Genomic DNA, 27,902 nt, shown 5'->3' with positions numbered 1-27,902 from the left:
TGTTAAGATTTTAAGTGGAGCTAAGGAATGAATGGAAAGAGAATTACTGTGAAATGTTAGAAATGTTAAAAGATAAAATAGTTAAGAAAAAGTGGTGAGGGAATCCATGGTGATGAGGAAGGCACTAATCAGGTGTTTACTTTTTAATTGTTTCCATTCATCAAACCTGGGCATCCCCTATTGTTAAAAATAGTGATTGGCACAAATCTTGAAAAGTCGTTTTCTTTACTTTTGAAAACAGCACTGTGTACACTTTTATGACTTCCTTGTTGAACCTTCAATTTCTGCACTTTGAATTCTAATAGGAGCTCAAAATCATGGTCTGCCATGCTCACAATTAAAAAAAATAAAATTTCAGATAGCCAACTAGATGATTGTCCATCTTTGCTGGCAGAGAGTTAACTGTGTCACATGCTAATAAACAGGAAGTCTGAAGAGTATTCTAAAGCGATTATAAGATGGATTCTACGTGAATTAAAAAGAAGATGTTATCACTTGCACTTTATATTTACCATAACATCTATTATCACACTGAGAAAACAAAGGAAAAGAGGTTAGATTTTTAAGCAGCATGAATTTAATGAAATATAAGGAACATTTTAAAATAATATGAACTGTTAATTGTTTTTAACTTTGGGTGACTTAAATATGGCTCCTTTTGGAAACATGGTTTTGAACATATCAACCAAGTTAGATCAATGTCAGTCCTGTAATTCTGCTTCAGAAAAGACCTTAGATGTTTTTATTAAATAACAAATTTTCTTAATGACTATAGTTAGATTAAGCAAGAAAAAAAAAACATTTTATAGCCAATTTCTTTGTCTTACACTAAGTATATTGTTTAAAACCATATACTACACTCATTACTTACTAAGATTGTCATTCTTTCTAATACTTTTGGAGTAAGCATTTTACGTATATTAATATCTAATTTCTAATATATTTTGAAGCACTTATTTTTACTATATTTAAGAATATAGTTCAGACTAAGTTGGACTATAGTGAATGGTTGTGCAGGTTGCTCACTGCACAACCCTAAGGAGAATTCACATTGCAGACTGTAGATTTACATATTTATTACAACAAGTTTCTGATAGATGGCAGTAGAGTGCCTTGTTCCAATAAAATTCGTTTATTGTGACAAATTGCATATAGGTGGACTTAAAGTCTCTTGAAAAAATACATTCCATGGACTGAATTTTATCCCTCCAAAATTTGTGTATTAATGCCCTAACTCTGATGTGATGGTAATAGGAGATGGGATTTGGGAGAGATAATTAGACCTATCGGACGTGACAACAGTGGAACCCTCCTGATGGAATTAGTTCTCTTAATAAAAAGACACTATGGAACTGAAACCCCATTACTGCACAAAGAAGTTGTGTGAGCACACAGAGAGACAGCCACCACCTTATGAGGTCAAAGGAGAAGTCTTGAAGAAACCAATCTTGCTGGAGCATGAATCTTGGACTTTGAGCCTCTATAGAGCTAGAAGGAGATTCGTGCCTGTTTCGCCACACATCTGTGGCATTTATTGACGGAAGCCCAACTGGACTGAAACAGATGTAGGTCCTGAGGGATAGAGGGCTGCTGTGGCAAATACCTAAACATAAGAGAGCTGCACTGAGGTTGGGTGATGAGTAACAGCTGGAGGAAAGTGCCTGCTGGAAATAGGGACATTAAGACTGATTCTGGTGAGAAGTCAGATGGAACTGAGGAAACTGAAAAGGAAAGAGGACCCTCATCCTCATCATAGAGTGGCAAAGAACTTGGCTGAACTGTGTTCTAGTGTTTGCTTTTTTGTTTTGTTTTGTTTTTGTTTTTTGTTTGCTTTTTAAGGATAGGACTGGTAAGCAGTAAAACTGGGTATTTAGCCAAGGAGATTTCTAAGAAATATGTTGGAGGAGCAGCTTGGTTCTTCCTGATGCTTATGATAAAACTCAAAAGGCTAAAGAAAAATCGAAGCAGGACTTGTTAAGGAAAAAGGAACCAGAAACTGAAGATTTGGGCATTTTTCAGCTTATCCATATTATATGAAATGAGGAAGTTTTTTTTTTTTTTTTTTAAATAACACCAAGTGTGTTATTTGATAGAAAGTTGGTGGAATTATGTGAACAGATGTTCTGCCAGTTGGAACTGATGGGATGGAGAAGTAACAAAATGAAGGAAGGCGGCTGGACATCTTGGGTTTGAATGAGATGGAAGATCTTCTTGACTATGAACATGTGCTATTTTTCAAGAATGGAGAAAAGTGTTCCCAAAGGCTACCCAGAGATCATCAGACCCAGCATAGTTTCAACAGGCTGGCCAGTCTTTACCTAGAGCCCTGGGAGCAACCACTGGGCAGACTCAAGTTTCACCGAGCTGTGGAAGACTTTCAAGCACAGCACAGCCTACAGCCATACAGGCAGGAAGCCCACAGAGCCAAAAGACTGGGATGGGGGGGGGCCTCCTGGGAAGGTCACAGCCTGCATGGAATGCCTCTCCCCCACTAAGTTCACACCTGAAGCCCTAACCTCCAATGTGGTGGTATTTCGGTGTAGAGCCTTTGGAAGAAACTGGGCTTACATGAAATCATCAGGGTAGGGCCCTCAGTGATGCATAGTTAATGCATTGTGATTAATAATTATACAACTAATAAATTGATCCAGTGAATGGAAATAAAAATCCCAGTGAAGTATAATCTAACTGCTTTAATTATACAGTAAATTGATGGTTTGAATATATCTTATACCCATTTGTACTACTTGTATTATTAATGAATAACTTGTTTAAATGTAAATTTCACCCTTAATTCTAGTTTTCAATTCTATTAAATTTCTGAAATCATCAAGTACAATTTTCCATTTACTGTGTAGTGCCTTTGATAATTCATTTGATTACTATAAGAAAAGCAAGACTTTTATGGCAAACCCTGCCCAACTCACTGAGAGGAAGATGACTATGTAAATAATCAAGTTGAAAAAATAAATTAGATTTCTCTCATTGAGCAATAGTCAAAGAAAGGCAGAAGACTGGGTTGAATAGGGTCGACCCAGTGGATCAAATCTGCCTGGGATCAGCTTCAAACTGAAGGCAACAATGGAGACAATCTTCAAAAATGATTTTCCTGGTAAACCAAAATGAAAACAGTCAGCTTAAGTAGGGAAAGTTGTGTAAACAATCTCTGAACATTCCAAATTATTCCCCAAATTTCTTATCCCTGAACTACAAACACCTCGATTATGTTCTCAGAATACATGTGCCCATACATCTCAGCATTGTCTACTTTATATTGAGGTGTATTTCTCTTTGTGTCTCTCATAGACCATTGGATTCTTTGGGTCAGAAACAATACCCAATGTTATGGTTTGGATGTGAGGTGTTCCCCAAAAGCGCACGTGTGAGTTTCTCCTCTGAACCTCCTTACATTGTATCACACGTGCGCTTTTGGAGAACACCTCACATCCAAACCATAATATTCTGTCCCTGACCCCCAAAAGCTCACAACCATCTCACAATGCAAAATACATTTTTTCCATTCCCAAGAGTCCCCATAGTCAATAGTTCTGAGATTGCTCAAAGTTCAAATCCAAAGTCTTTTTTGAGGCTCAAGGCAACCTCACATTGTGGGTTCCTGTAAAGATTAAAAGCAATTTACAAGTATCCAATACACAATGGTACAGTTACCAATCAGCCACACCCTACCACTTCAGTTAGCATCAGTGATTGAACCCCCTTCGGGATTAACTGAGTGGTAACTGAAGTGGTAGGGAGTGGCTGGAGGAGGTGGGGATTGTGGTGTGGCTTTGGGTATATATTTGTATCAGGCAAGCGGAGTCTCTCTCTGCTTTCTGATCACAATGTGAACTGCTTCCCTCCGCCACACTCTCCCACCATGATGTTCAGCCTGGAGGAATGGAGCCGGCCTTCAACCCTGAGTCCTCAAATAAATTTTTCCTCCTTTACAATTATACTGGTTGGGTCCTTCAGTTGCAGCAGCAAAAAAGCTGATTAAAACACCCCCAGCGCCCAACAAAGACCTGGCATCATTGGTGCTTGTTCCCACAGACTGAACTGGGGTGTTGCCTCCTTCACCACGCCATCCACAATCTCTTCTGTTTTTTCCTTACTGTGTATGTCTTATAAAGTATGCACCACCTTGTGTTTTTTTGTGTTTTTTTTTTTTTTTTCTTCATCTTCTGAATAGACTGAGATCCTTGAGGTGGTGCTTCGGTTCTTCTTTGTATCATCAATGCCTTGCTCAGTACATAGTAGGGTTCCTTTAGGATTCCTTTTGCCAAAAAAATATAATGAATTAAGTATTTCAATATTCCTATAAATGAGTCTGATCTAGGTGGAGCTGAGAGACAGGCAGATGGAATAAAATATGACTGGGAAAATATGAGAAACTTGTTGTTGGGGTTAATTGATTACAGTCTGCTTTTAAATCTATATTCAGGATAAGCCCAATAAAGGGACCTGGACTTTCAATCTTTGCTTTGCCACCATGAGCTGTGTGACTCTGGTTACTTTACCTACCTGTTCTGTGCCTCAGTTCCTCATATGAAAAATGAAGACAGTAGTGCTACCTATCTCAATATCTGTCTGCTGGTATAGAGCAGCACTCTATCAAAGTTATATTTCTATTAGTCTATCAATGAACATGGGAACCATGAAGTGAAGTATTTCCTGGGTAAATGTGGGGAATAAGAAAACCAGAAGATGCTTGGTCCTTTATGGAGTAGATGGATACATAGGAATCTACTATGGGGCTGTGTGATCATCCAGAGGAGCAAAGTCAGATTCCAGCCCAGGGCCCTGGCAAAAATCAGGAAGCCTTGTGCAGGGCAGGGGGCTTCTGCCTCTCCCTGGGAAATACTACTTGGTGCTGTGGTGACAAAATGGAAGGAAAATGCCAAATCAAAAACCTGGACAAATGAAAATGGACTCAAACAGTGGGAAAATATTGTTGAGGTTTCTTGAACAAATCACAGAGACTTTTGAGGATGCCCATGACCTTTAGAGCTAGGCAGAGGACAGCTCTTAAACACGGAGGTCTTATAAGAGCTGAATTTGAGGAAAATATCAAAATGGTAGCAGGGAACAAGGATGAAACATCATCAGGGAAGCCACGGGGGGTGGGGGGGTGTGAAAGCTGTCGTGAGGGACCTGGGAAGATGGAAGATTTGTGCCAGATCCCATTCTCTCCAGCACACCCAATTGAGTTAATCCCTGTAACTGTATTTTGAGATAGGAAGTCTATTTATCCCCATTTCTTACAGCTTAGGAAAATTAGGCAACAATAATAACTTGCTTCAGATCACAAGTTCCTGGGCACCAGAGCAGCGATAGGAACCAAACACACTGGCCCCAGAATCCATCCTTGTGCCCAGCTATTACACAGTATTTGTTCTCTCTGCTTTGCTCTTCCTGGTGGCTCATGTTACTATATTGTCTATGTTTCTGAGGGAAGGTAACCTGTTCTTTTCCCCCGACATCTTCCCCACTCAACAAGCCTGGGTGGGGGTAGAGGAGTGGCACATTTTTAGCTTTCTAAGGGATTTCCCTCCCAAATATTTACTATACTTTCGAATTCTCTCCATTCTCCTAAGGCTTCAGGTTTTTAGTAGCCAGTTATAAAGAAAAAGAAAAACAACAAAAACAAAAACAATATATATATATACACATATATATTTATGTGTATGTGTATATATATATATATTATTTATTCACTTCAAAATTAGCCTAAAATATTAACAGTTTTGGAGCAATTTGTGAGACTCTGAGTGAAGGAGGAAGTGGGTGGCAAAGGAAGAACTTACCATGAAAAATATTGGTTAATATTTCAAAACTACTTAAAGATTGCTGAGTCAGCAGTGGTGGTGTAATAAGTAGTCAATTGTTTCTAAAACAGGCAGGGCTTATTGTTTATTGGATAAACAATAATGATTGGTTGGTTGGTGAGATTTAAAATGTAAAAGGTATTTCTAAATATGTGTTATGTCTGTGTTAAAGAGAGCAAGACAAAATAATGGGAACATCAAAAACTAGAAGTTTGCTTTATTTTAGAACTTTTCCCACAGTAAGCACAGTGTAATACTTTTTAAAGCTGAGAGGATTCACAAACCATAATGAGCTCGAAGGTTTTACCAGGTTTTATTTATTCCAAAGATAATCAATAGTGTTAATGATCACATAAGATGTATTCAGGATCAATAAACTCTTGAAATTTAAAATAGCCTAACTTGGAATCATTTCAGTTCTAATTAAAATTGCAATTATAAACAACCAAGATGTAATTGAATATTAATGTTCATTAAATGAATAGATAACTGTATGAAAAGAATAAAAGTCCCAGGCATAAATTATGGTTTGCTTTCTGGTCCTGTAATCTCCTTTTTGAATATTCTAATCTAGGATAATTACATATAGATTTAGAAAGTCTAATTTTGTATTAAAATAAATTCTTTTTTCTATGTATATTTTCCATTAACTGTAGATCTATTAAGTATCAAATTCTGTTGCATGAAGACAATGAAAGGATTCGTTTGGGTGGATTTGATTGTTGAGGTAAATATAGTATGTGAAAATTAATCTTAAACTAAATTCAAAATTCAAGTTTCCCCAACCTACACTTACTCTCTAGCTAAAAGTTTTTAACTTTGGGCGTACTTCAAATTGTCTGGGGAACGTTTAAAAATACCATTTTCTCAATCCCACCCAGGGCAATTAAATTAGAGTCTCTGTAGGTGGAGGATTAGTGTTTCTCAGAATCTTCCCAGTGGTTCCAATGAGCATCAAGGGCTGAGAATCACCATTCGGGGTTTTAGAGTTCAGAGGTGGTAAGATGGTGACTAAATGCTACTTCATTCATTTGTTCATTCACCATGAAAATGTGTGCATAAAGATTATGAAATAAAGTATTTCGAGAAGGTCTAGGGTAGACAGGAAAATAACACAAAGCCCTCTTTACAGAAATGGATTATAGTTCAGGAAGAAAAGATGGAGGAAATATTATCCTGAAAGATATAGAATTTTTTAAAAATAACATTGCCTAAATAGTGGAGGTTATTGATATTTAAAAGGATAACTGGGAATTCTTACAGAAAGTCATCGGAGATTTTTTAATGTGATCGTTATGTTTTGCAAGAAGGAAGTTGATATAGAGAATCAAGTTATATAATTATTTTGATATTTTACATCAAAGTTAAATTGAGAGATTACTGAAAAAATGAAAATTCCAGAGATAGTAGATGTTGAGAATACCACTGAAGCAAAATCTAGAGAATTTATAAATTCAAGACTAGTGGTGAGGATTGAGAACTCTGATACCCAAGCCTGACTTTCTGGGATTATCAGTATTAGTCTGTTTTTTATCACTATAATGAAATACCCAAGGTAAGCTAAACTTATGAAGAAAAAGGTTTACTTTTTCATAGTTTAGGAGGCTCAAAATTCAAAACTCATGACAATGGCTCTGGTTAGGGGCCCCTTTGCCCCTTCGCTGTATCACCTCATGGCGAATGGCAGTAGGGGAGCATGTGTGGAGGAAGAAATCACATCATCAAATAGGAAGCAAGAAGCTGGCTGGCTATTACAATAACCTTCTAAGAACTAACAGCATCCTGGTAGAAAAACCTCTGTCCTTTCTGAGAGCTTGTACCACCTACCCAAAAGCCTCCTACTCGAGAGCCTCCTACTAGGCCCTGACTCTTAACGGTCCAGTGGTCTTCCAACATCTCCAAGGTGTGGACCTGTGAGATCCACTTAAATGCACCCAAATCATATACCAGGTTCTGAATATCCAAGGACTGGGAAATGTGCAGAGAGAAGAGAGACTTGCATTCCAATGTGTTGGGTTTGAGACATTGGTGGGATATCAGGTGGATGTGTGGCAAGCCACATGAGGTGAGGTAATGCTTCAAGAAAAGCCTCGCAGGGACAAAAGCAGAAGCTCTGAGAGAAGGTTAGAAAATTAAAGGAAAGAGAGCTGATCCTTAGGAATTGTGTGCATTCTGGGACAAAAAGGAAAAGACTGTAGAAAGACTGTCAGAGATAAGAGAGGTCAAGGAAGCCGGGAGAACTGAGTTTAAGATGGGGGTGATCAATAATGTCAAAAATCAGAAGGAGTTCAGAATTAATCCCGAGGAAAGGCCACGAGTTTGATAACTAAAGAACCTTTCAACAGAAAAGTTTGGACATAGGGAGCCAAATTGAAAGTAGTTGAGGGGTGAACATCAGGCAGTGAAAACTGGCTATTCTTTAAAGAAACATAACCTTTAAAAGAAAAGAAATGACTAGACAGTGATAGATCAGTAGGGCTATAATGTGCTTTCTAATGGAAGGTATAAAATGAATTGCTTCTTTGCAAGAAGCTTGTGGAAAGGAAGGCAGTAGGTTTTTCTTAAAAGATAAAAGAACTTAGCTACCTGACTAAAACTTATTTGGGAACCATGATCTTCTCACCACATCTTTTCCTTAAAAGAGTCCTTAGATGAAGTCCACTAGTGTGACTTGGTTAATATTGAATTTCAGTTGGACAGGCAATTCGAATTTCTAGTAAAATAAAATGACAAGGCTGATGCTAAAGGAAGTTTATTCAAATACTGTTAAGAAGTAAGGAAAAAAAGGAGCAAAACTAAATATTCCATATTTCAAATACAGACACTTATAAACATTACAAAGTAGGATGCAAAAAGCAAAAAATATGTAGTATGAAAGCATTAAATATCATTCTAATATAAATTATTCATAGATTTAATTAATAAAATTAAGGTAGTAAAAAAAACTAGCAAAACACCAGATAAAAATCAAGGAAATTTAGTTAGTAAAGAAAATAGAAAGCAAAATAATAGTCTTTGATTTTACGAATTTGTGAGTCAATGAAGAAAACTTCATTCCATCCATTTTTTCTGACTGCTCAAATAACTCACCTCTGCACTGGTTGAGAAAATGCTGCAGAGGATGCTGGACACTATTTCTATATATTTTCTCTAATTCATTTATCTTCAAATAATTATACTTCTTGTTTGATAATTTTCAGGTATTTTATTACCTTTTTTTCTTTACAGGAACTGCAGCCTTTTCATTTCAATTGTAGCTATAGTTTAAATTTCAATTTTGTTTAAATATTTGCATTTTGTATTTATCATGTTCAATCTTATTTTGTGTTCTTGAGGATATCTGTGCAAAGTGATCTGCCTTGATTTTGATACTTATTATTCAAATGACACCAGAGTGGGAATATTCTTGAGATATCATTTTGCAGCACTACAATGTTTGCTTATTATGCCAGGCTAAGACCTCTTTGGGAATGTAGATACTGTGTCATTTATCTTTCATGTATAAACTGAACAATTAAATCATTGATTTTAATCTTATGCTACAGAAAATTTAAGAATATAAAATAAAACAATATTATATAAACAAAATTACCACAAATTTGCAGTCCATATTGATATCATCACATGGTTGAATGTTAAAATATCAAAACCCTGTATTGAAATCACTACCTTGCATTATTAAAAATATCAAAGTACTTGTTTCTTATGATAAAGGTTGACATTATTAGTAGGGAGTCTTACTCTATGTATGGTGGTCCAAATTTACATACTACTCTGTAATAGTGATTTAGTTAAAATGACCCTATTGCAAAGTTATAATTTTAAGGTTACAAAGTTGTATAAAAGAGAAGCAGTTTGCTTGCCATTTAGTTTTTTTTTTTTTTTTCTTTGCATTAAACTGAGTTGCCAGATGGTCACAGGAAAGCATATTAATATTGTTTAATTGTTTTTATTCTTTGAATTCTTTCTGAGATTTAAAAAAATGATCAATTAACATGCTGTATTATGTTTTGTTTGGAGAAAAATCATTTGTTTAATTACTTTACCTTTGACACATTTGCATTTAACACGTGTGACAGTAAATTATTTGTATGTAAAAGCAATGCTATTTCAAAAGATCAACTTTTAATAATCTGATGCTCTTGATATAGAAAACTGCAAAACGTTTGCATTTTGTGGTATGATTTGCACAGTTTTAAATTTTATTTATTTTGCTTCTAATTTCATTTTCGTTTTTTGACATTAATCTGTTTATGTATCAATGCACACACATGTATATGCTTTTTAAGTTTTATACTGCCCAAAATAAAAGTTTCCTTCTGTTTCTTTCCAAATACATTAATTCTTCAAAATACTGTCTACAGCCTGCCAGTGCTCTACATTTTCTCTGACTACTGATTGTGTTTATATTGCAAGATAATTGTGGAGGCCCTCCTCATAAATTCAGCATGATTTATATATTAAACTATATTTCATAACTTAATAATAAAATTAAATCAAAAAGCCTTATGAGAAAATAGAAATTCAGATACCCCAAGTTATATGTTCTGAATTTTCTTCAAATGATTTGTTCACAACCTTGTCATCATTAGAGCTTTCATTTTTACTTTGTGACTGATCCTGACTCCTCTTTATTATCATCTCTCCTTTTTTAATATCTTCACTCTTTAATACTTATATCATTAATTTATTAAATATGTACTTCCTCCCATTAGTTCTTGAAATATATATTGCTTAAATAGTCTTTATTTGACATTTATGTCAATCAACTAAATTCTAAAGTTATTGAGAACTGTGTTTTTTGAATCAATCTTTATTAATTTGATTTCTAATCGCCCTTTGCAAAATGTAGTAAATGAAATGGAAATAAGCAAAAACTTCATATTGCATCTCTTACATTTTATATGGGAGATTAGATTTAAAATAAATATACTTATGATACTATTGAATATGTACTCTTAATTTTTCCAATACCTTGTGTTTGTATTTATACATAAAGACTTTAATAGTAGTGAAATATAATAGCTTAATTTTGATTAGGCAAGTAAAACTTTTCAAGTTCATTCTAACGTATTTTCTCTTGGATTCAATAACTTGGGAGAGTGGGTGACTGTCATTAGAGTCCTTGTTCCATCTACACGGAACATTCAGAGAAATATAGTTTGACCATAATGATTTGAACATTATTACTTAATTGGTTAAGGGGACAGCACAAAAAAAATCTAGAATATTCTAATCCAGTGTGTCCCCAAATATTTGTTTCTTACCAACCCCTAATATGTTGCCAACCGTTATATTTTAGTAATAAAATTAAATACCTAGAAAAAAATTAAATAGGTTAAGCAAAACACAAGTCCAAATTTGTTATTATTAGATTCAGCAGCTTCTTTAGTAAATTGCTTTAAGAGTTTCTAAATTGTTATCCTCAACGTACTTATCATTTTGGATGGGGAATAAATAGCACATGGATTGGCTCCAGTATTGTCTGTGTCTGTCACAACATAGCTCTTTCTAAGAGAATCATCCTCATGCAGAATGTCTGCCTTCCAAGTCCTTGCATTCATTCACAAGATCTCTGTCCTTCACTATTTACAGTTAATGGGCCAGAACCAAAGAACAGTCTGGCCAGCAATCTATGAACTTTGTAGCCTGGCTGGAAAACATAAGCTGAGCCCTTCTCTTGGATTCAGATGTAATATGTGAAGAAATATTTTTCTTTACACTCTAAGATTTTTGCACGTGTTTAAAATAAGAGCTAGCAGAAAAGTAATCCGTGAAATCTGGGTGTGTCAGGGCAGAAAGAGGAATATGTGCAATATAGCTGAGTCATATTAACAATGGATCACTAAAGATTAAAGAACTGCTGATGCTGAAGTACATAAAGCTGCCACAACTTTATAATTACCTCCAACTCCAGTAGTCCTAAGCCCCAGGCATGAAACAGCATTTTTTTTTTTTTTTTGAATGTCCTAAGATATAGATCCTGTACTTCTTGCAATGTACATATATATCCTAGCTGGCATAAATGAGCCTCTGAATTATTCAGGAAACTTAGCTTAACCAAGACTTAGTCCCAGGCTTTCTCCAATGTATCAAATAAGCTTATTTCAGAACCAGTAGATGCCATTGTGAAATACAAGTTACTGTCTTCCACATCTCTATAATGAGATTGCAAACCTGAACAGTTTGGTCTGGTGGAACTAACTGTTTGCTACTAAAAATCCATCTCCAATCTACCTACCTAGTTTTTTTTTTTTTTTTTTTTTTTCTTTGTTTCCAACTTCCTCCCCCAAAATGTTTCCACAATTAATTACAGTCTGATTTTGCTCAAGGAGAGAATTCCTTAAAATTTATACCAAATTATCACAATAATAGAAGAGCTTCCATAATTCAACTGTCCTCGTCATGTTCCCTGATTTGCAGAACTCTTTAGAACCAAACCCCACTATTTAATGGACCAGATATGTGTTTTAAACTGAACAAACCCAGACACACATCATGTGATAGTGGCTTCTGGAATCACCCCAGAAATCAAAGGTGCAGGTACGAGATTGGGTGCACTGTGATTTCAAAACATGTTTTATTGCTTTGATTTTTTTTTTCCTTAAATTTTAAGTGTTTTATTATTTTTAACTCCTTGGCTATATTAAAATACCACATTTGTTAAGTTGTAAAAAAAGTGTCTTTTATTCCAAAAACTGGAAACATAGCTTCTTTTCTTTTATTCTCCAGTATATTCTAAAAATTTAAATTACTGCTAAATTAAATGGTTTGTGTCAGATGTTAACAATATGGGGTCTTAGATTAAAACAAGCTCCATGTAATCTTATTGAGCCAGTAGGTCATAGAAATAAGAGAAAATGTGTTTGAATCACAGGAGAGAAGGGATGTTGGATGGGTCTGTAAAACACTTTCTGTTGTAGTATCAGCTGATTGATAGCAGTGATTCTCAGAAGGGTTCCAACATTATGCCTTTTAAAAGCTCGAGATTAGTGCAACCATGGTGAACAGCACAGTGACATTCTGGCAAAGAAAAAGGGTCAGGGCTGGCAAAATGTGGCAGGTGTCAAAATAAAAGGTTAGGCTCTGTGCCTGGGGACCCATCTGTCAGATAGAAGTATGATAAGGCAATTAATGTATTTATTTATGTTGCTCATGAAAAACCGTGTATTCCATGAAAGTGATCAATTTAAACATTCTCAACTGTTCTCTTGAAATTAGAATTAATATAAAAATAAAATGGTCAAGATAAAAAGCCAGATCTAATAATAAAATAGGTTGTTTATAAATCCAAATAAAGTTAACTTTGGAAAATTATAGTAGTTTGCATTAAAGAATTAAAACAACAAAATAAAACATCTTGACAATGTGGACCTTGAATTAAGACATACAAAACTGGTGTTTATGTTGCAAGAAAATTTTGGCTGCACTCCTCGCGACTTCAACATGCTTTATATTTATTAGTCTAGATTTCATAATTTAATAGTAAAATCAACACAAAAAAGTATAAGAAAATAGGGGACTGGGGAGATAGCTCAGTTGGTAGAGTGCTTGCCTTGTAAGCACAAGGCCCTGGGTTCGATTCCCAGCACCCCCCCCCCAAAAAAAAAAAAAAAAAAATAAATGTAGATACCCAGGCTATATATTCTACCTTTTCTTTAAATGTTTTGTTCATAAACTGGTCATCATTAGAGCTTTCATTTTCACTTTGTTACTGATCCTGACTCTTCTTTAACATATTTATGATTTCTTTACTTTTTAAATGCTTCTACTTTACAATTTGTTTTTAACTAGATTGCTTAGATTTAACATTCATTAGCAATCTAATTTTTACAGATAAAATAAGCTCTCATAAGCTTCAAAATATCATGTTGTTTTACAAGTCAATAAAAAATCTAACCCTGAATTGTGAAAGAAATGTGATTCACTGCAGTCCAAAGTCTTATGCAACAATTGATCCTCCCCATACTTTACACTGAATAAATATAAAAGCTCTTCATCACTATGATTCAGTAAGTGAAGCATACATCGTATAGTAACACCAACATTTGAAGAGGAATAACTTGTCCATCAACAGTACACTATACTAAACAGAGGAAAAGTCAAGTTTTTAATTGTAGAATAAAAATCACATGACTACGTTATTGCCAAGTTGCATGTTCTGGCTGCACAGTGATGAAGTTTAACAAATGAAGCCATTGCAATAGGGCAGGGGTCATCTGGCTTTGGAAGGAGCTGCAGTATTATGTTTAGTAGATTTGTTTTCTTTATGTTGAGGTAGCATTTGTGCCATCATCACCACTTAATGTTAAAAGGACATTGGTTAAACTTTGAGTCAATGGCTTTTCTCCCCAGGGTTCTCTTCTAGCCTGAAACATATTAGTTTTAACCTACCTTCCATTAAAAACTTCCATGTGAAGCTTTTCCTGGTGCAATGTTAGCGGGGGAGTCAAGGAAGGGAAAGTCAGTGGAAACACACAAAGCACAAACTTTGTTATATATTCCATTCAGTAGCTTAATACGTGATTTACAAACTATATCTAAGTTTAATTAGAATTAACCACTATTTAAAATTAAATTCACTCCTTCTTTCATTTCCTGATTCAAAGTTCCATATTGTTCCTATTGCTGGTTTAATTTCATTTGAACCTCAATCTTCTAAATTAACTCTGTTTTCTACCGGTTTATTTTCATTTGCCTGGATGTACTTGAAAATACATCAGGCACAATTTAAAATTTTCTTATTCACCATTCTGAATGACTCTTTAAAAAATAGGACATAGTCAATAATAAAAGTAATAATTTCAACAGAAAATCAAGATGCCACTCATTTTGCTGTGGAGCCATAAAATGACACATCAAACAAAAGGTAAGATATGTTTTTAACTTCTTGACAGTGAGAATTATCCATTATAAGTTAGTTATTTTATAGCATATATTGTATCTTTATTTGGGAAGAAAACATGCAACAGGATTTGTTTTATAAAAAGTAGCATCAATTTAAATTCTAATTTAATTTTTTCCAGAAGTATATGAGAAAATTTTTGCTGGGCATCCACTCACTTCAGTTCAGCCATTTGAAGAAATTTTGAAAATTCCAATGCATTTTAAAACTCTCCTTTTGGTCTGGCATAGTGCAAACTTGCCTTGATCTATCATCACAGGTATGCTATTGTGTCTCCCCTTAACCAATCAGATAGAAATTCATACAAAATTCTTTATTTTAAAGCTTCACACATGTAAGATTATTTAGGAAAAGTAATCTCTCATTTGTCATTTTTTTTTGCAATTCATAATAATAGTGAAGGACATGAGTAACTTAATTATTTTAACAAAGATGAAAATTCTTAGGAAGATATGATATATAAAGTACATAGGTGCAATTGTATTTCTTCTTGTGAAAAAATGCTGTTACTTTCAAAAGTTCTACTGTTTTCAAATGGTTGGAGTGTGCTCTCACCAAACATTGAATGATATTTTTTATCAGCATCAAATAATTTTGGATCTCATTCATTCTTGAGGCATCGTCCTATGTCAAGCACTTCGTATGTGTTTCTTCTATAGTGTACAGATTTTTTTTTATTTTTTGAAAGATCAACTACTCATATAATACAAGGTAAGTACTATATTATTACCATTTCTAGATGAGGAATCTCTGGCACAGAGAGGGTAAATAATTCTTAAAATGAGAACCTGTCTCATTTTTGTAACAGAACTTCTATGTACTTATTGCTCAAACCAGAACATTGAAGAATCATAGAGAAAGTGTGAAAATAGTTCTGAAAGGTAAGAAAAATAAATGAAGAAGAGGAAAAGGCAAATAGTCTGAAATTATAAAGAGATTTGTTGAGGGCCTAGAATAAGGGTCTTAAGACAAATGTGGCAATGAAATACAAGTAAGAAGCATGAGTAGGAAACGCTGTAAAACCTAAAAGTAGAAAAGGAAAGGCAAAATAATGGAGACATGTTGAAATAAACATAAAAGATTTTCTGGGTCTCTGGCATGATAATTTGCACAATTTTGAGAGAATATTTCCTGAATTAATTTTCAATATAGAATACAGAGGCACCTATGCTTTTAGAAGTAAAGATGTTACTGACATTCATGATTTCTGATTTGTCAGGTGAATAGCCCAGTGGGTCAGGAGGCTTTTGTTGAACAATGGTTTAGAGGGTGGACTTGCAGACAATTAGGAGCTCCAATCCTAGCTCTCCTACTTGCTGGTATGTTGGCAAGGGTGTGTCAGAGTCACCTCCCACTGAATCATAGTAGCTGACTACTGTATCTATTTCTAACATCATATTCAATGATATCACACTGGTAGATTGAAATCAGAATAGATGATGTTATTTATACCATCACAATTGGCAAAACCTAAATTAGGCAAATCAGGGCTTTATTCCTCATGCTAGCTCACCAGCATAACCTTGGACCCTAACCTTTATGAGCTTTAGTTATTTTCATCTGAAAAGAAAAATAGATACAGTAGATCTGTATAAGATTCTGCAGACCTTTAAATCGATGATATATTTCACATGATTCCTGCTACATAGTAAATATCAATAATCGTAGCACTCTAGTAATTTAATTTAGCCTATTATACAGAACATCGAATAATTTTGCATTTTGAACACACTAGAAAGCATTTCAATTAGTTCATCGAAATTCTAAGAGAGTAGGATTTATAAAATAATTTTACTGATTTTACAAATGGAATGGTTTCTCCTAAACATTACTAGCATTTTCAAAAGAAGATAAACACTTACTAATACTTACATAGTAAATTTCTTCTGTATTATTGGGTTAGGAAAACTTTTCAGTTTTCTACAGTGGTTCACATATATATAGAAGCTTAAGGGCAACTCTTGGGGTTTTAACCCACTCCCCGAATTAGATTAAATTCATGACTTTGGTTCTTCAAAACTTCTTAATAAGTTAATATGAGGTCTGATGCTGGCTATATGTCCTGCTGTTCAGAAAGCTCTGATAGAATATTCTAAGCCAGAGGCCACTGTGTCTATCATGATGACAGGCAGTATGTATAACTTGAAACTTTAAAGGTAGGCACTGCAGGAAATAAGGAATTTAAGCAAAGATTAAACAGTCTATAAATCACCCTGCTTAGTTGCCTTGCTAAAAACTCTTTCATCTAAGTAGTCTTCAATATGGATTATTTGTTCTTAAGATCCTTCTTCATTTCTGGTCTCGAATGTAAATTTTTTTTTACGATATTTAAAAATAAGTTATACATACACATTTCCCACTACCATTTACAAAGTGTAGAGATCATTTTATGGTCAAAAATATTTTAAAATCTATTTAAGTAATTTTGTGGTATTGAAAGAAATTACTGAAGTTAAATTGAATTCTAAGTCATTGTTTACTTCAAAGACTTTGTGATAGATTGTTGCAAAGATTAAAAACAATTCCTCCTATCCTTGTATGCAAACACCTTTGCAACATGACTTTGCTGTTCCTTTCGTCAAGAACTAAAGTTTATTTCACTTCCCCTTCAATCTGAACTTTGCCAAGCAACTTGCATTGCGCAATACGACATTAGTTAGCAAACCTGATGAAAGCAGTGGTTTGACAAACACAAGCACAGTAGAACTTACCGTCTTTGCTGCCCTGAGACCATCTTGTGAAGAAGCATGACCTAGTTGGTGGAAAGGAGAGAGAATGCTGGATGGAGATGAGCCATATTGGTTGTGGCACCCTGGACCAAATACCAGACACATGTTTGAGTTCATTCTGGACTATTCAGCCTTAGATGACTTGTGTGCTGACTGATAATCAATTTATCACTCATATTCTCATGAGAAAAAAATACAATAGTTATTTCAAACCAGGGGTCAGCAATGTCCACGGGCCAAATCCAGACCATGAGATGTTTTTGAAAATAAAGTTTCATTGGAGTACAGCCAATTCATTTTTTAATGTAATATCAAAGGCAACTTTCAGCTACAGTGGAAGAGTTGAATAGTTGCAACAGAGACCCTGTTGGAAAAGCCCAAAATAGTTACTGTTTTCCTCTTTACAGAAAATGTTTGCTAACTCTTGGATTAGGCTTCTAAGAGTTGGGATGATTTGCTAAGCAGTGATAAATAAATCACACAAGCTTGTTTTCCAAAGGGGAATTTGTCTCATTTCCTATTAAACCAATAAATTACTATATTCATTAAAAAATATGCAGTTTTTCAGAGCCAATAATCTTTTTCATGACAAAAACATTACTATTCAGTTTGCATATCTAAAGCCCAGTTATGCAGACTCCTGATCCTACACCAATATCCATCCTTCCCTTTTTCCATAGTAATATAATTGGAGTTGGATATGTATCCACCCTTTCAAGAAATGATTTCTGAGCCTCTATTTTAGCTATGTGTGATCCTAAGGCTATGTTTTCACTTCTGAAATATGAAGGGAAGTGATGTGTGTATTTCTTAGTCTTTCTCCATGTTCTCTTCCTTCTCATTAACTGGAATCTATTGCAACCTGACTTTACATTCACGTAAGTAGAATGTCCCATATATAGAAGGAGTGAAACCCATCTAAGTAACTTACTGGAACCATAACTTAAAACCAACAGGAAGCAGAGACTCCCTCCAACTTGGAACACCCATCTTGGACTATTAACATGAGAGAGAAACAAAGGCACAGAATTATCACTGGGTATCATTTTTACAGTATATAGTCTTTTACTTGCTCAAAATTGAACTCTAATACCTGAGAAGATTACTTTTCTGGTAATTAGGAAATTTAAACACCAATCTTTTTCTTCAGGAGTACACCATTATTAAATGTTACCTAAAAGAATATTTAATAACATAGAAAAATAACCATTAGTTAGTATATGCTATCTAATGCAATGATTTCATGCAATATGCTTTCACACAAAAATGATTTAGTTGGTAAAACATTGGATGTTGGGTCAAAACTCTAAAATACTTTGATAAACTTTGCCCCAATTTTCTGAGTTGGCCAGAGGCTAGTCACAGTAACTGTGATTTTCTTTTCCTAGATAAAAATATACAACTCCAGATAGGTGGAGCAGGAATTTTGAACACTGACCTTTCTAATTCCTACTTCTCCCAAGTAAGAAGGTTGCAATAACTGGTGATTGCCCTAGGCATGTGTCATTTTAGTCCCAAGAAATGCTTATATACCAACATAGTGCCTTAGGTAATGTAATGGGGAAATAATCAAGGTAAATCTTTGGCATTTGGACAGCTAGGGATAGTTTTCCCTTGAAAAACTGTATATTGCCTCCATCTTAAGATAATTAGAATATTAGGAAAGAGGATTTTAGATATATTCTAAATATCCATTCAATGATGGAAGTCAATAAGTGCTAATATAGGGAACTTGCTAAGAGTGCAAATTTGAGTACTCTCCCCATTCCCCCAGGGGTTATGGGGGAAGAGGGGTGATCCCTATAACCTCCTAGATAATACTGCCATAACTAATTCTAAGATTGTGATCTTTCTTTGGGAAATCACAGCCACAGCAGAAATCAAATTCAGGTAAAAAAGACTCAGTTCCAGAAAATGTAGAAATCTAGATAAAGAAAAAAAAAAAATCCGGGAGCAAAAGACTTATAGTTTCCAAATGGAAAGCTTGCTGGTTTTGAAATATAATTTTATGAACAATTGTTGATAAATAAAGAAGTATTCCTAAAAACAACTGTAAAAATGAAGTTGGCCTCTTTTACCTGTGAGCTTCCTGCTCACCCTTCAGTGACTAGTTTAAAATAACTCCTTTGGAAGTGATACTAGGTGTCCCTGTTCTGTACTCTAACCCCATCATTTCTGGACCAGAGCAAGCAGCTCGGTGACTTCAGTTATCTAATTGCCTGTCTTCCCTGCTGCCCTAAATGCTCTGTAAGGAAAGAAATTGTCTCTTTCTTGCTAAACAAAATATTCCCAGAGCTTATTAGGATGCCAGGAATACACCAGGTGCTTAAGAAATATTTGTTGAAGAAATGAAACTCTGAATGGAAAATAGTCAGTTGATTTTCCCAGCATACGGAATGGGCATGAACAGTAATGAGACCAGGTGAAACTGCCTGCAGGATGTTCTTCCATCAAGCACTTAATGGCTTAAGCAGCACAGACCCAGAGGTGCATTCAGAAGATGGGCCATGTCCCCTTATGGTATATTAATTTGGAGGAAAGATGAGGAAAGTGGTAGATTTTAGTGCAGGCCCAAGGACTAGAGATAAAAGCCCTTATTCAGACCCATTCCCTTGCAAAGACATACATAGCTTTGTGGAAGGGATTTGAACCACTATGATTTTTGGGTCTGGAATATAATTGCTGTGGTTATTTTTCTATGTTATTAAATATTCTTCTAGGTAACATTAAGAATAGAGTACTCAGGAGGAACAGGGCTGGTATTTAGATTTTCTAATTACCAGGGAAGTAATCTTCCCAGGTATTAGAGTCCAAACTTAAGCAAATAAAATCACAATTGAATTAAAATAGAATCCAGCTCTCCGTGATTATGTTTGAAATGCATGTAAAATATGTGATTTGCCTGCTTTCAAATGTGGGTCTGGGGATTCTGTATATTCCAAAAGTGAAAGAGGAAATAAAAAAACGTCAAAGACTTTAGAGGGAAATATCTTGGGAAACAGGTTCCAATGTAGGCCAAAAAAAGGTCAGTCAGTCCTAGCCAGCAGCCAGACAGCTACATGAAATGGGGAAAGTGACTTACTCTCTCTTTACCTGGATCTCATTAGTAAAATTAGGATGAAATAATTTATAAGGTTGCTATTAGCTTTAAAACTTTTATGAGTTCAGAGCCTTTAAAAAGATGGTGTCTTCAGCAGAAAACACCACTGTGAATTTTTTTTTTCAATATTCCTTTTACCTATAATGGAAGCAAGTTAAAAATAATAGGCCTAATGTTCACGAACCCATTAAATATTTACTGGTCACTCTCTTGATGACCATTTTGATTCAATACATAGTATATATACATCATCAATATTTTCAAATTCAAAAATGCACAGGAAGGATTTTTATAGCTTTTGTGATGGCTTGAAGTAAAGTGTGATTTACCTCCTTGTTTGTGTAAGAGTTTTTGTGCTTATAATTTATCAGTAGGCCTAGGACTCTAAGTACAATATTATATATGCATGCTAAGTGCTTAGTTTATCATTATAATTTTCCTCTTCCTTTGCAAATAGTGTAATGTATGTCATTTAACTTTTCTAGGATTCCCCTGTTTATTTTTGGATGTTAGTGTCCAGAAACAATTCAGAAAAAGAAAAGTACATCTCTGTGCCATGTGGTATGCTAATACTGAAAATAAAATGAGTGCTATTTGACTTGAGGAAAATATAATTAAAGATAGAGGGGAGAGATATAGAGAATAATGATAATCATTTATATATAAGTAATGGGATATACTGTTTTATAATTCTGTGTATTTTTCTTATTTTACTTAATACTATGTCCCTGTTTCTATTTTTTCATAAAATGTTATCATTTATTTGTTTTCTTGATCACATTTGTCATCTTCATTATTTGTAATTTATCCAAATATTCCTAGAATAGTTCTCTTTGTACTCCATATTGCACAGTAAAAAGTCGCTGACTGATTATCCCTTTCAATGCTGCTGCCAACACCTGCTTCCCAATCTCAGATGAGAAGATACCATCAGTAATCTTCCACAAGAAGCAGTTCCATCTCTGCTTCTTGTGCGTAGGATGTGTGATGCAGTTGTGGTCACAGGGATGTGAGACAACATCTTCTGGGAAGATCTGTCCATACTGTGCAGACCCAAGGAAGACCTGCCTTTTCATCCAACTTTTGAGCAACCTGTGTGAAGCTACCTGAAGCTACTACAGCCATCTTGCAAGGCTGGGAAAGTAACTGACATACTGAGGATAGCAGAAAAAGAAGATTGAAAAACCTGGGTTTTTGGTGATATTTCATGAGCTTATGAATTGACCAACCCCTTACAACCCTGTCTCTATAAAAGAATTTTTGACATGTAACATGGTACATTTTCCTTATTGTTTAAGCCATATTTATTTGGGTTTTCTGTTTCTGGTAGTTGAAAACAGTACACTCATCATTCTAATATGCATACATATTAACATTATCTTCTTGGGGATCCTGCTTAGCCTAATTGTTAGATAAGAATACACTAACACACCAACCCTTTTCCATCTGAGATATATCACAGATCTCAGCATTACTCCAACCATATAATAATGATAGCTACAGCTTACAATTCTTAAGTAATTGTAATGTATGAAAAGAACATTGTGTTTTGGACTTTGCATATTTTATTTAATCTACCCTAAAAATCTCTAAACCAGAGTCGTATTATATTAACGCTTTTTAAAATGCAAAAAAAAAAAAAATGTGGCAGAGATATATTATGTAAACCTGTTGAGGTTCCACAATTAATAAGTGAGTACATTCAAGGTCTGTTTAGAACCAGCTAGCAACCATGTTATCTCTTAATGCAAGTGTGTATTTGAGATATAGGTTTTATATGGGCCACATGTAGCATTAAAATGAACAGATCAACATATCATATTCATGTTCCCTAAGATTTTCATTCATATTGTAGCTCTGCCTACTGACTATAATAGTAGTTTGTTGTATGCTGAAAAAAAAAAGTGAAGAAAAATTGAAAAACAGACAAGCTGAATCAAAATTTGTAATTTTAAAAATTACTATCTTTCAGATTGAGAATCTAAAGACAGAATAGTATAAATCTAAAGACAAAATAAGTATGTTCTTTAGACCAAATATAAGGGTCTACAGTGAATAAAATAATGAAATTGTTGAAATTTACTTTTCCTAAATAATTTTATCAGGAACTCATGATATACCTTACTCTACTTAGTGGACATGTTCTTTACAATTGATTCTAAAATTTTACCTATCATTTTATATAATTTTGATGCAAAAAATAATACATGAAACTTTAATAAAAATAGTGAAGCACAAAAAGAAACCAGCCAGAAGTTAGAAAAGTATCAATATCACTTAGGCTGTGTCTAAGTCCTACCCAAATCTCATCCTTCTGCTACTCCCAAAGGGTAATCAATATTCTGGATGTTGGGTTTATTTGTTCCTTAGAATAGTTTATCTCACAAATGTATCTATCTCATGCAGGTGTGGTAGCACATGCTAGTAACCCAAATGATTCAGGAGGCTGAGGCAGGAAGATCACAAGTTCAAATAACCTCAGCAACTTAATGTGAGACCCCATCTCAAAACTGAAAATAAGGAAAGAGCGAGCTTGGGATATAGCTCAGTGTTACAGTGTCCCTGAGTTTAATCTCCTAGTACTCCAAGAGAATTAACAAAAATGAAAACAAATATATCTCTGGATTTTGAACTTTATAATATTGCATGATAGTCTATGTTGTCTGCTACATGTGTTTGTCAGTCAAGCCTGTGTTTCTTAGATTCATCGTGTTGCACATAACTGTAATGTGTTCATTTTTACGGCTGTATAATCTTTCTCAGAGTAGCTACACAACATTATTTTTCTCAGTCGTCTATTGAAGGATGTTTTTGTTTCTTTCTAGGTTTTTAAAAATTGCTACCAGAAATATGTTTAACATATTTCTAGTATAAATTATGCTTATTTTTAAGTCTTTCTGCTTAATATATAAAGAATTGAAAAAGGTTAATGAAAGTCTCTCACTATGAATGGGGCCTGGTCTCTTGGGCATTGTTGTTTCAATCAGTTTTATGGTATGTATTTTTTTAAAAATACCTTTATCTTATTTATTTTTATGTGGTGCTGAGAATGGAACCCAGGGCCTCACATGTGCTAAGCAAATGCTCTACCACTGAGCCACCTCCAGCCCTGTGGTATGTATTTTGAAGATGTTTTATTAGTTGCAAATAAGAATAAGTAAAGAATTATCACATCTTTCTGATAAGTTGTTTTTTTATAATTATGTGTTTATCCATTTATTACATAAGCTTTTTATTCATCAGTCTTTATTAATAGAGCTGCATACCTGTTAAAATGTTGGATATATTAATACTTTCCATACTTTTTTAAACTTTCCATGCCCTTAGGTTTTAGTGATAGCCATTTAGAACAGCCCATCTTAAATCTCTTTTTTGTTGCTATTGGTCCATGTCTTGCATAAGCCTCCCTAGAAAACAGATATATAGTTGACTTTATGTGCTCTGTCTTCTTGAGGTACAATTTCAGAGAAACAAAGTCATGGAAAAACAGCTCCTCAGATGTTTTTATGTTCCGGAGCTTACCAATGATTTGCACCATGGATGGTTTGATTGTTTCAGGAAGTGGTCAGAGAGGCTCTGAAACTATGGTGATTTGAAATAGTGAAATAAAGGAAGGAAAGGCCAACCATGTATTTGCTGGCCCTTTCTGTTTCCTGTCTTTTAGTGGTTGTTTTAGTCAGTCTTCCATTGCTGTGAACAAAACACCTGACAAGATCAACTTAAGAGGAGGAAAAGTTTATTTTGGCTCTCGGTTTCAGAGGTTCAGTCCATGGTCAGCTGACTCCATTGTTCTGGGTCCAAACTGAGGCAAAAGAAAAGGTGAGGCAAAAGAAAAGGTGTGGCAGAGGAAAGTAGCTCAGACGTGACAACTAGGAAATACAAATCCCAAAGGCACGCCCTCGTGCCTGACCTCTTCCAGCCACACCCTACCTGCCTAGAGTTATCACCTAGTTATCACACATGGGTTATGTTGAAGCTCTCATAATCTGATCCTTTCACCTCTGAACTTTCTTGCATTGTCTTATATATGAGCTTTTGGGGGACACTCCATATCTAAACCAAAACAAGGGTTATAGACTGTCCCTGAAGAACTAACTCCCAGAATTTTTGGTCTGTGTTTACTGGTCACTCCAGGTATATGCCAGGGAAAACAAAGCCTCTGTGTGTTCAGTCTTTATGTCAGTAGGTGCCATGTGTGCAGGTTTTGAAATATGTGGTGACGGAGGTGGCAGTACCAGTGGCAATGTCCAAGGCTTCACAATCGTGGAAGGCTTGAGTCTTTGCTAGAAATTTTCTTCTTTCACCCCATCACCAAAAAGGCAAGGGGCTGTTATCTGATGTTGTAGATGATTGTGAATAGAAGTCAGGTCATCTGAGCCCACATATCCATCCTGGATCCATGCTAGATCTGCTTGAACTCCACCTCATATTATTAGAAGTGCCCTCACTTTTTCTCCGAGAGCTGGAGTGCAAGTCCAGTCTTTATTAGGAGGTTACCAGTTGCAACAAAGTGAAAAAATTTTTAGTATCTGCAAAACCTAGTTATAGTCCTGACTGCTGATGCTGGTCTAGGGCTCTAATTAAAAGATTTGAGGACAAGGATTGTGGCTCAGTGGTAATGAGCCTAACATGCCTGAGGTGCTGGGTTCTATCCTCAGCACCACATGAAAATAAATAAATAAAATAAAGGCATTGTGTCCATCCACAACTAAAAAATATTAAAAAAAAAAGATTTGAGTAATAAGTAGAGACCAGTAGAATGAATTGGACATAAATTTCCTATGTTCATACATGAATACACAACAGTGTAACTCCACATCATGTACAACTACAAGAATGGGAAGTTATATTCCATGTATGTATGATACGTTAAAATACATTCTACTGTCATGTATAACTAAAAAGAACAAATTAAAAAATTCAAAATAAGAAGTCAAGAGAAAGAGGCAGAGAGGAGAAAGAGAAATTCAGAGCAAGAAGAAAATGGCATTGTGTTAGGAGCTAGGTTTGAATATTTAAAACTTCTAAGGATTCAGAAATCATTATCATCTCTAGGTGTTTCTTATTTCCATCCCCCTCCCACTAACCAGATGTCAGACATTTTACTCTTACTATGGGATTGATATTTTTAACATTTACCCCTTTATGAATACTTTTAGGATTAAAAAAGTTTTTAATCTCTCCCAAATACTGAGAATGAATTTGTGATGTAGTTTTTAAAATCGATTCTTACTTATGGGAGGTAAGCCTGCAGCAAAATGCCAATTAGATAATGAAGCTTCTCACGCTTCTACTTGAAACTCTGTGGGGCTGTACATTAGGCCACTTTACAAATGTAATGAGAAAAGAGAAAGGAAGAAATCTAATGTTCAAAACTCTGTATAGAGTGTATATTTAATAGAAAAAGTTCCTTTGACCTGATAATCAAGGAACATTTTCTAGGTACAACTTGATAGGATGGAAGTCAATATTAGAAGAAGCAAATGAGGGTAAATGAAATTTAAAACAAGTTAAGTGAAAGGGATTTAGGGTTGCACTGTATTTTAAGAAGATGTACACATCTGTGGAAATTCTGGAACTTTGGGAAGGAAAAGAGAAAATATGGAAACAAGGAAAGGGGACAAAAGAAACAAAGCCAGTAGAGGATTTTGTGAAGAATACTGCTGACACTTTCCAGATAAATATCCTCACTACCTTAAGGTCAAGGCACTATAGAGACAAACTTCAGCTACCTGAACTGTCTCCCAGAGCAGAGTATCTGAAAACATGCTAATTATACTGATAATAGATGTGTGCCCGGAAGGATGTCAGGAAAGCAATAAGAATTGGTATGTCTAAAATTAATTTTCATCTGGGTGGGAAACATAATTGGTAATACAAGAGAGATGGCACAATTTGAAAAATAGTGTCCGTGGAGTCCACATGGTTCTTCTCTGCTGTTTTCTGCCCAGTTCAAGGTGTCTTAGTGATTGCTTCTGTGCTAAGGAGGGGCTCTGAGTGCAATTTCTAGGCTGGTGTTCAGGGTGATGAGCCTGGTCACAGGGGTACAAGGGAGTCATTCAGACTGCAGAATATGAAGTAGAAAAAGATTAAAAAGTCAGGACCCAAGGGCAGCCCAGAACCAAGCCAAGCAATCTGCCAGCAAGTGCATCTGAGGGGACAAGACCAGGAAGCCGGGCCCTGCAGTCAGTCACAGCCCTGGGGAATTCACCTTCACCTTGCAGGTAGCAGCCAGGTCTGGTACTACCCAATTCTGCAAAAATTTTAAAGGATTTTTTCCCCCCTTTCTTCTTTTATTGAAAAAAAAAAAAAAATCCAGTGGTTGCTCTTATCCATACATACTGACAACTCTTTTAGTTTTTAACTGTAGTCTCATCTCTTCTGAATTCCAGTTCATTTTCCCATTTTGTCATCTTAGAAGCAGTTTAGAGGGAAAGTTGCTGCCATTATCTTATAGCCCAAACCTCTTTCCTCTATTTAAAATCCACTTAACCATTACCAAGAATTTCAAGGTAGAATCATGTTGAGAACTCCCTTTTTCATGCCTCTGCCTTTAGCTCACATCAGTGATGCTTGATCACCATCACTCATTTTATTCATCATGTCTTTATAGCTGCTGGAGTGTTCTAGTCACATGTTGTCTTTAATGTTAAAATTTGCTTCCATACTTAGTCTTTCTCCATCTAGTCCATTCTCCATATCAAGTGTTTTCTTTTGATGATACCAATATGGTTGGGACAAATTCTGCATGCAAAGTTTTAATGTTTATCATTTCCTTTATGTAAGATAACTGAGGGTAAAGGGCCACTTAAATAGCATGGAGAAGATAAAATGCACATTAAAATAAACATATGAGACTATACCCAATCCTATGAAATGAAGAGGAATGGTATAGTGCCCTGCTAAATGTTAAATCTATTTTAAAACTAACCTGTAATAAAACAGAGACTGAACAACACTGAAAATATGTAACTACATAATATAATAAAAGTCTTTGTATGGAAAATGATTAAAATTTATTAAAGTACGTATTCAAAGAGCAGGGAAGAAAGTATGAAGTGCTGTAATGACCAGTACTTAGTAATTATATAACATCAACTTAAATTCACATAATGCACAAAGAAAATTCTGTAAGAATAAAGCAGTTAATTATTTAGCATTTGTGGAATACAGCAGGCTATCAAGTCTTTGGTGGAATAATTTTATAAGGAATTCTTTTTAATTTTTTTTGCAATTTTAAGTAAGTTTTTAATTGATGTATATAACATAAAATAAAAGCACAAAGTCCTAAGGCCCCTCCTAAAGAATTTTTACAGCCTCTATTCCTGTGTACCTACCTCCCA

General features: G+C 34.9%; 1 long non-coding RNA gene across 6 annotated transcripts in view; it reads right to left on the bottom strand.

Moving 5' to 3' along the window:
* LOC306648072 overlaps window positions 1–27,902 on the bottom strand; it is a 71,284-nt gene that overhangs the window by 9,122 nt on the left and 34,260 nt on the right. For 4 of the 6 annotated variants that reach the window (XR_013760274.1, XR_013760277.1, XR_013760278.1 and 1 more), the window contains 2 exons: window positions 8,412–8,538; window positions 4,023–4,273 (listed from right to left, as the gene is read on the bottom strand). This is a non-coding gene — a long non-coding RNA (uncharacterized lncRNA). The remainder of the gene's footprint in view (window positions 1–4,022; window positions 4,274–8,411; window positions 8,539–27,902) is intronic. The other 2 variants (XR_013760275.1, XR_013760276.1) reach the window with 1 other exon arrangement.

This window comes from Sciurus vulgaris, assembly GCF_902686455.1.
Source record: "Sciurus vulgaris genome assembly, chromosome: 1".
NCBI classification, from domain to species: Eukaryota; Metazoa; Chordata; class Mammalia; order Rodentia; family Sciuridae; genus Sciurus; species Sciurus vulgaris.
Note: the sequence above shows the minus strand (reverse complement) of the source record. Positions and strands in the feature narration are given on the sequence as shown.